General features: G+C 38.1%; 1 pseudogene; it reads left to right on the top strand.

Annotated features, from left to right (window-relative positions):
• Positions 1-666: 666 nt before the first annotated feature.
• On the top strand, positions 667-3320 carry LOC130471831 (protein ARV 2-like; annotated as a pseudogene).
• The last annotated feature ends 6130 nt before the right edge of the window (positions 3321-9450 follow it).

The raw sequence follows: 9450 nt of genomic DNA on the forward strand, positions 1-9450 counted from the left end.
CTGATGCATACAGACTGTGGTTAGGTGCAAGCAGGCAACTTTGATCTGATGCCTTGTTACTCGACGAGGCAACTTTGATCTGATGCCTTGTACTGGCAACATTTTTTTTCACTTTCTCTCTTTTTGTCTCCTTTTCTCTTTCTTCCGTCGATTTATTCCTCATATTGACCTGGTTGCTTCTCTTCTTCTTTATCTCCCCGTTTTCAATTTCTGTTCTCTCATATTGACCTGGTTTATGTTCTTGCCCCTTCATGCTTGCTCCCCATTTTAACCTCTCTTTTCTCCCCTTCCTGCTTAATCTGATAAAAAATGGAAGAGACGGAAGACAAGGATGTTTTACAGACACATCTCGCCTAGAACCAGATCTCCAAGGTAAGGGCTTACCTACTTTTCTCGATCTCCTATTATATCGGTTCTCATTTTTTTAACTACTAGGGTTATAAAGATTTATGAAGTTTAGGTTTTTTTGGTTTACATGGATGATAATTTTATTTTTGAATTCGTTCTTTTTCCCGTCAATTTTCAGATCCAATTCTCGATTCTTGAAGTCTACTGTGTTTGATTTTGTTTTGGATTTTATGAAATTTAAACAATTAGAAATCATTGTACGGAGAATGCTATGATTGAGTTTAGGAAGATTGAAGGAGAATGCTGCTACAATTAAGAATGAGTGCTAATGTGGCCTTATCTGCCCAATGGAAATCAAATGTTTCTGGCGATGAACACACCTGGGTCACTTTAAGAGCAAGGTCAATTTTCTCACTTGCCTGTGGATGAATATTCGGCTATTATTGATTAATTTTTCGATATCATAATTGAATATGTTGTGGATCGAGTATTGATTTGGGGAACTTGGTGTAGTATGCATACATGATTGTATGCTTTTAATTGATATTTTTTATTCCCTTAATGTTTGAAGGACTTGAAGAATTAGTCCATCATATCGGAATGAGACATATATAATCATGATAGGAGCTATTATACAAGCTTTTTGTCTCTTTTTATGCTGATGAACTAGGGGTTAAAAAAATTCAAGAAGGAAACTAACATTTTCAAATTTCATGGTTCTCTTTGTGGCTTATCAATCCTTGTTCAGACAGTTTTTTTGTTTTCCTACCTAGGTTAAAGTATTAAAGAACATTTTAGATCATGTCACTTCATAGAGAATGTTTCTGGTGTCCCGGAAATCTACTTTCACAGTCTCACGAAAGAGCAGTACACTCCAGGCTTCCTTTTCCTGCCGAGTTATGATTTCAGTGATGTATTTTTCTGAAAGTTATGTGTGTTTAGTTGTCTATTGACTTTACAATGATCTAAACTTGAAGCTTCCCTAGATCTAGATATCTAAATAAGCTCGTCTTTAGTTTGGAACGTAAATGACTAGACTATATATATAAGAGAAGCTTGCATATGTAATTAAGATGTGATATTTGCTGATGAGTACATAGAATGCGAGCTCTTGATTCTCGTCATTGATTTGGTCCTTCACAAGCCTCAAGCTTACAGGCACTTGCTCTTCAACGTGCTCCACCGCAATAATTCAGATTTTGACACCTAATTGTTCAAAGCATCCTTATTTTTTTTTGGCAATTCAAAGCATCCTTCTTTTTCCTCTTTGTTGATGCTTACAAGTTATGGATTTTGAATGAGACCTCAAAAGTGTTGTCGGTTTTGACATTGGGATTGAAATCTTTGGGATGTTCCCTTATAGGGAATTTGGTGTTCTTTTTGTGTTTTCAAGGAGATTTTATACTTTTATAGAGGGTTTTTCTGGGTTCAAAGATGTGTTGCTCACCGTGGTTGTTTCAAGTTACTTGAAGATTTATATGCTGTCCATGTTGATCTGGGAATTCCCTGCTTCAATGGTTCATATCATTGATTTGTTTGTTATGTCATCTAATCTGGTAGCTCTACGGGTGATCTCTGAATCCTCTTTTACTAAATGTGTCGGGTTGTGCCTGGGTGCCCATGCCATGAAGTTCTTTGTAAACTGGATGCTAAAATAGTGACGATGTTGCTGTTGAATTCTGGGTCATTCAATCATTCATTTACAGGATTCCATACTTCTATTCTCGGTTATCAGATATAGTGAGTTGGATGCTTTAAGATCTATTCGCGGTTATTGAACATGTTTAGAGAGAACACTCATTTTTTATTTTGACTGAATGAATTATCTGGTTCCCTTGATCTAGAATAAAATGTGTTTATTATGTTGCACTTTGAGCACAATTTTTTTAGTAGCAGGTTGGTAACATCTAACATGGATTCCCAGAAGAATCCAGCTGAAACTAAATCATCTGCTACTGCACCAACTCCAGCAATTGCTTCATGTCGGAGGAAGAAGAAAGATGATGCGACTTTCCTAGAGGATTTAAAGGGCCATATTGATGAGTTTATCGATGCTTCCATGGATGAACATAAGTTATGCTTCACAAAAACCATTCAAAAGGTATGTTTTTTTTTTATTTCTATTAACCGCATTTAGTGATATGATGTTTTAAATATTTTGTACTTAATTAATGCTCAAAACTCTTGTGTGAAGGGCAGATGTTTTCAATATCGAAGGTAGTGGCACAACGGAATTCTGAGCAGCAGGAAGTAGAGAGTGTTCTTTTTACCCCTGTTTAGCGTTAGTTTTGACTTTTGAACACCGTTATAAGTTAATAACGTATATTTATGATATTCTATCATCTAGGATAACTACGTAATAAACTTGTGACTTATATTCACTTACAGAAATGTTTACTTCTTTGCAAATATGCTTCCTTTGTATCCTGTGCTTTAAAAATCTGTCTAATTCTGAGGATATTCTAATTTGTTGTTGGTATCTTTTGTTTGAGGAACTCTTGGCAACATCTACTAAGGTTGTTATCACTTGGGCACAAAGTGTGGCTTCAGAAGGTACGCTATGAAATCCGAAAGAGCCTTATTTTATCTGCATTTGAATGTTATAACTTATGAAGTTCAATTTGGAAATGGACTCAGACCACCCGCGAACCACAGGAATCAACTGTAGACCGTCGCATTTGAGGAACAACTTGAAATAGTACACTACTTATAGCACTATGACAGGAGTTGTCATGATGTAGGATAAGAGCTCCAAGGATATGGTCCCCCAAAGTAATAGGATTGTTACATTGTAGTCAGCTCATGAGATAGCAGCTGATTGTAAATGGTTATATGAGGGTGTTACGGATGCAACAAAAAAGATGGTTTAATGTTGCGCTTAAATAGTTATTTATGTAGATGGATTCAACCATAAACATTTCCCGTAGTTATTGATGAATCATGTAATTCTTGTTTAATTAGTATAGTTTTTTGGCTAAGTTCCTTCCTTGGTTATTTTTCCCTAATCATTTTGATTATTTGCTAATTTAATTTTACCAATTAATTTCAATATCTTGGGGGACCGCGCGCGTTAGCGCGCGGTCCAACAACTAGTCTTAAGAAAAAGGGAAAAGTGAAAAACGTTAATTTTTCCGGGTACCCTTGACCCGACCCGCGATATTCGGGTACCCTAGTCCCGGGTACCCGACTTTCGCGGGTCGGGTCATGAGCCGCATTTTCAACTAGGGTACCCGATTTTTCGGGTACCCGAAAAGCCGGGTACCCGACAATGAACACCCACAGTCTTCACCAAGCTACACAAACCCTCATATGCTGCTCACCAAGGAACATTTGGCTCGCTTGTTATAATAAATCCTAGAGGTCTGAGGTGAGCGTGTTTTGGGTAGGGATAATCTTACCTTCCCCCCTACTAGCTCCCCAAGTGACTGGGCCGCAAATATTGAAACAATAAACCGTGGGAGTTGATGTTTGGGGTCCTTCTCCTTTTCTTGAAAAACTATATACATATTCACCTCAAGAAGTAGTAGTGTAATTGTCATAGTTATAGATTATAACTAGGTTTAAGGTTGATCCCTATTACCATCTACGGCTATTGGGGCTAGGAATTGTTAGCTAAATAAGGAATTGTTAGCTAAATAAGTAATTGTTAGCTAGGAATTGCGGTTGCCCTCCAGGGTTTACACGACACCGAGAATTATGTGCACTCACAATCCCCGATTGGAGACCAGAATATTTGCCCAGAAAGAGAGGAATTTGAGAGAGAGATTGATTGTAAGTTTTTTATATCTTTTGTGGAAATAAACGATGAATTTATAATGAGGCTTTGGGAAACTGCAACAGCAAAAAACGGCTAGTGGAGAAGTTACGGGAGCAATGGGGAACTGCAACAGTCATAAAACGGCTAGTGGGGAGTAATGACGTGATTAATGGAGCAGTTTCCAAAGTTAGTGGGTTGATTAAGTCTTCTGACTTAATCAAACCGCCCTTGACCAAAAAGAATAACCCGGCCCACAAAACCCACCCCACCCCACGCCCGCCAAGTACCAAGTACCAAGGCCCAAGGCCCAAGGCCCACGGCCCTCGCCCGAGCCCGGCCCGGCGCGCGTGTGTGTTGTGACCACCCATGCCACTCACATGCTTTCTTAAACAAATGTTTCCCTCAAACCCCCAAATATAAACATTGAATATGGTTTGTGGTTTTTCCATGTGGGACTTTTCATATTCCCACATTTTCTCACTAATTTTCTTTTGTTTTCTCATTAGGATTTCCAACAGGAATTCCCTTATTCCTTCTTCCCTATTCCTACGAACTTGACCTAAGCTATTAGTTGGGCTAGTTTTTTTTTTTTTTTTAGGGAAAAATAGTCGGGCTAGTTTACCAACATCAAATGTTACTATATATATTAAGTGTGTTATAATCACCTAATTTTTAATTATTTGAATTTACGATTTTTTCATGAAATACCCTTTAACTTTGGCATAATTTACCAAATGATCATTGACTCTCAGTAATACATAAAATATCCCTATTTCAAAACTTAATAAGCCAAATACCCTTATGACGTCATCAACCATAATTAACTCACACATTAACCCATTTTTCCCAATTAATCCACTAAATAACCTATTTTTTCTTTTTCTTTTCTCTCTCCCCCATTTTTTCTTCCAGTTTCTTCCGTTTCCCAACTCCATTAGGACCGTCGACTTGCCAACAAGAGAGGCCGGCGACTGGTTTTCTTTGGTTTCCGGTTGCACCACCAACTCATTTTCTCTCTCTTCTGTCACGTTTAAACAAAAATGGAGGCCGTAATCGTTTTATTTGTCTTGAAATTTATGAATTGAAAGGTTAGTGGAGGTTCTTTTGGACCATAATCGTTTGCAGGCCAAAGAAAAATTATCAAATGCATAATTATCCTAAAAGAAGTAATCAATTAATTAATTAACAAAACAAAAAATTGGCAAAACACCCAGAAACCTGGGCATCATGCCATCATGCTGAATTCCATGTTTGAGGCAAAACGTTCGCAACAAGAATTTCCCACTTGAATTACTGACCGATGTGAATGTTGATCACCTCCCTAATTTTTGCTCAAACAACACAACAGTAGCAACAACAACATCAAAGATAGGTGATCATCGAAGGGGGAGATGGGTGGAGGAGAGAAAGAGAAGAGGAGGGGTAAGAATGGAGGTCGTAGAATTGAGAATCGTTGACGAGTTGGTGGAGGGAGAAGTGGTGGAGGGCGGTGGAGTGAAGGCGATGAGTGCAGAGCACAGGTAGGGTGGTAGACGATAGAGAAGGTGGAGAAGGCGAAGGAGACGGCGAAGGAAAAGAGTGCAGTTTTGGAGTTAGGGTGGTGGTGGGTTGACCGGAGAATGGAGGGGATCTGACTCCATTTTGGTAAGGGAGTTTGGGTGGTGGTGGGTTGGCGAATGACAGGGTTGATTTGCTGTAAGAAGGAAGGAGAGAGAAGAAAAGGAAATGGTTGATTTGCTATAAGTTAATTAGGTTTGTTAATTGGTGTGTTAATTAGTGATGACAATTAGGGATTAGGTGGATTAATTAGATGTTAATTGGTTGATTATGGGGTTGATGACGTCATGCATTAAGGATATTTGGTGTATTAAGTTTTGAACCAGAGATATTTGATGTATTAATTAAGTTTTAAAACTGGGGTATTTTATGTATTATTGAAACTTGAGGACATTTGGTGAATTTCTATAAAACTCAGGGCATTTCATAAAAAAACCGTTGAATTTATCTTAATTGAATGAATTTATACTCCCTCCGTCCCGGAATACTTGACCTGTTTTCCTTATCGGGCCGTCCCTTAATACTTGACCTGTTTCTAAAAATGAAAATATTCTAACAATATTATATCATTTCTCACTCCACCCCTATTAACCCACTCACCCCCTACTCCATACAAAAAATAATTAAAAATTCAACCCCTACTCTCCCCCAACCCCACCTCTTAACCCACCTCCCACTAACTACATTAAAATAATACCCCACCATCAACTACTACCTATTAAATTAAATAAGTCAATTCAAGTTCCTTAAACTTTGTGCCGGTCAAACCGGATCGAGTATTCCGGGACGGAGGGAGTATTGAATAAATTTGAACTCCTATTTAAGAACTAAACTTATACGAAGTATATGCTAAATTTTCCTTAAATAAATGGAAAAAATGAATAAATCAAGACCTAAGATAAATTGTAAGGTACATTCTTAACTAAACTAAGTCATGTTGGGATGACGAAAAATATGACATAACTCCTAATGATTTTGGTAAACTTTTTAGGTGAATCCTATCACATTATCTTACTCGCGTACTTCACCTTGAACATGTAAGCTCTTTTATGTGACAGTTTGACACATATAATGTTAGGTTATGAATAATACAATAATATAATTCATGTGGAAAAACCATAAAGCCAGAATCCAAATTAATTTCCACATAGTCAATTAGCATAATTTAGGTTACATACAATGTGATGTGTGTCTTCCCTAGCTGTTCCCGAACCGAACAAGAACAAGTCTTTAGAGCCCCAAACGTTGCCCCTCGGTAGAAAGTCCGCAGCACGTTCCGATCCGCCTTAGGTTCAACCAACTAGGATTTTACTTAAGGTTTTATGTATTCGGGCTAGGCTATTTTATGTTCTCCCTTGAACACAAAGTAAGTAAAGAATATAATTTTCAATGTTGTGATGTATATAATTAGGAGGGCCTAGCCTCATATTTACAGGGTAGGAAATAAGGAGTTTGAGTCTTACTAGGAAAAGAATTACCAACCCTACTAGGATTGAAATTCTTATCCAATTAGAATTGTAACATTAATTAAACTCTTAATTAAACCAATTCTAGTAGGATTAGGAAAACTAATACTTAATACCAAAGTTACTTGACAACTAAGTAATCGCACTTTTCTTGGAGCCCAAGACGAAGCAACCCAACGCAGCCACGATGGGCCACGCTGGTGCGTGTGCCTGCCTAGGCCCAGCCGCAGCCGCAACCTTGCCTTGGCGGGCTTGCTTGCTTGGCGGGTTGCATTGTTGCTGCTGCCTTGCTTGCTTGGCGCGACCCACTGTTCTTCTAGTCCCATCCGCTGGGCGTTGGCGCTGGGCTTCGTGCTCAGCGCTATGCGCTCGGCCTTTTTCTTGTCGAGCGATGGACCGACTCGCTTGTCGGCTTGTCGCTCATCGAGCTTCTGATTCGTTTTTCGATTCCGGAACCCATTTCCGTTTCGAACAAATATTTAAGTTTCCGTTAATATTCCGATTCCGAAAATAATTTCCTTTTCCGAAAATATTTCCAATTCCGGTAATATTTTGGTTTCCGACAATATTTCCGATTCCGGCAATATTTCTATTTCTGATAATATTTTCCGATACGAACTATGTTTCCGTTTCCGGCAACATCTGCGACTTGGATAATATTTATATTTCCGTCATGAACCATATTTTCGTTTCCGGCAATATCTTCATTTCCGGAATATTGTTTACTTTACCTTTTGACGATTTCAGCTCCCACTGGAACCAAGATCCGTCATTTCGAATGATCATAAATGGAGTACTTAATGAATAATATATTCACTTAAATACTTGATCCGTTCACGTACTATTTGTGTGACCCAACGGGTTCAGTCAAGAGTAAGTTGTGGATTAATATTATTAATTCCACTTGAACCGAAGCGGCCTCTAGCTAGGCATTCAGTTCACTTGATCTCAATGAATTATTAACTTGTTAATTAATACTGAACCACATTATTAGACTTAGCATTAAATGGAAACTTGGACCAAGGGAATTATTTCCTTCAGTCTCCCACTTGTCCTTAGGGACAAGTGTGCATTTCCTAATTCCTTTGTCTCTTGATGCCTTCTCATTAACATAAGGTAAGAGTAGTCATCCTTATTATGTCCAGAGGTATTTCTCAGTTTCAGAGTTCAACTGATCAAATAAACAGATAACCATAGCCTATGATTCATCTGAGCACGTCCATGCATTTTTCAGTTTCTAGCTCTCCGAGTGGCCTTGTACAACTTTCGGCATCTCATCCCGATTTATGGGAGGAAAATCCCAATCTTGCAATCTTGAGGTTAAACTTTGTTTGATAGGTGATTACCTAAGCGTTGCGGTTATAGAGTCCTTTTACGGTGCGACGCTTGACAACGACAAAGTAACCAGTTCTCAAACAAGTAATCTCAAATCACTCAGGTTTTGAGGATTAGTGTCTAATAATGTAATGAAATTTACTTATGACATATTTTCATCTCTTACAGTAAAGTTTCATAGGTCTGTCCGATACTAATCTTATCAAGTAAGTATTTATGCAAATGATTGCGACATTGCAATGTCCACATAGTTCAAGAAACAGAACTACTAGTCACCTTGCATTCTAGTCGTCTAGCGTTTTCTATGCGTCCACCTTTATAGAAAACTTCCGACCAGGGACCATTTACAACTTTTGACATTCAAGTTTACATGATAGACATTTCTTATTCACAGGACTGGTCGTAACAGTCTATCTTGAATATATTGTCAAATTGAAAGGACTCATCATTTAATACTAAACCAAGATTAAATGGAATATGAAATTACATTTCATATATGATAAATGTTCAACCTGAATGTTTGACAACCATGGGCCTCGAACCCATCTTTAAAACAATTAATGGAATTCAAAACTATGTTTTGTTAGGTTATGATACATATGACAATTCATAAATCATGCGGAAAAACCATAAACCCAGGAAAACATATTATTTACACATAATCATTTAGCATAGATTAGATGCATACTCTTTGTTGCGTGCCTTCCCTAGCTGCGCCCGAACCGAACAAGAACAAGTCTTTAGGACTCCAAGTGTCGTCCCTCCGTAGATAGTCCACAGCACGTCCGGATCCGCCTTAAGATTGACCAACTAGAATCGCCCTTAAGGTACTATTATTTTCGGCACTTTATAGGCAAATGTGTGACTGAATTTTTCTCTCAAAAACTCACTTTGAATACTTTGAAACTTGTGTTATAAATTGTGAGCCCTAGCCTCATATTTATAGCGGTATGGAAAGGGAATCGAAATCCTATTCAGATACAAATT

The sequence above is a fragment of the Spinacia oleracea genome, chromosome 4 (assembly GCF_020520425.1).
Source record: "Spinacia oleracea cultivar Varoflay chromosome 4, BTI_SOV_V1, whole genome shotgun sequence".
NCBI lineage: Eukaryota > Viridiplantae > Streptophyta > Magnoliopsida > Caryophyllales > Amaranthaceae > Spinacia > Spinacia oleracea.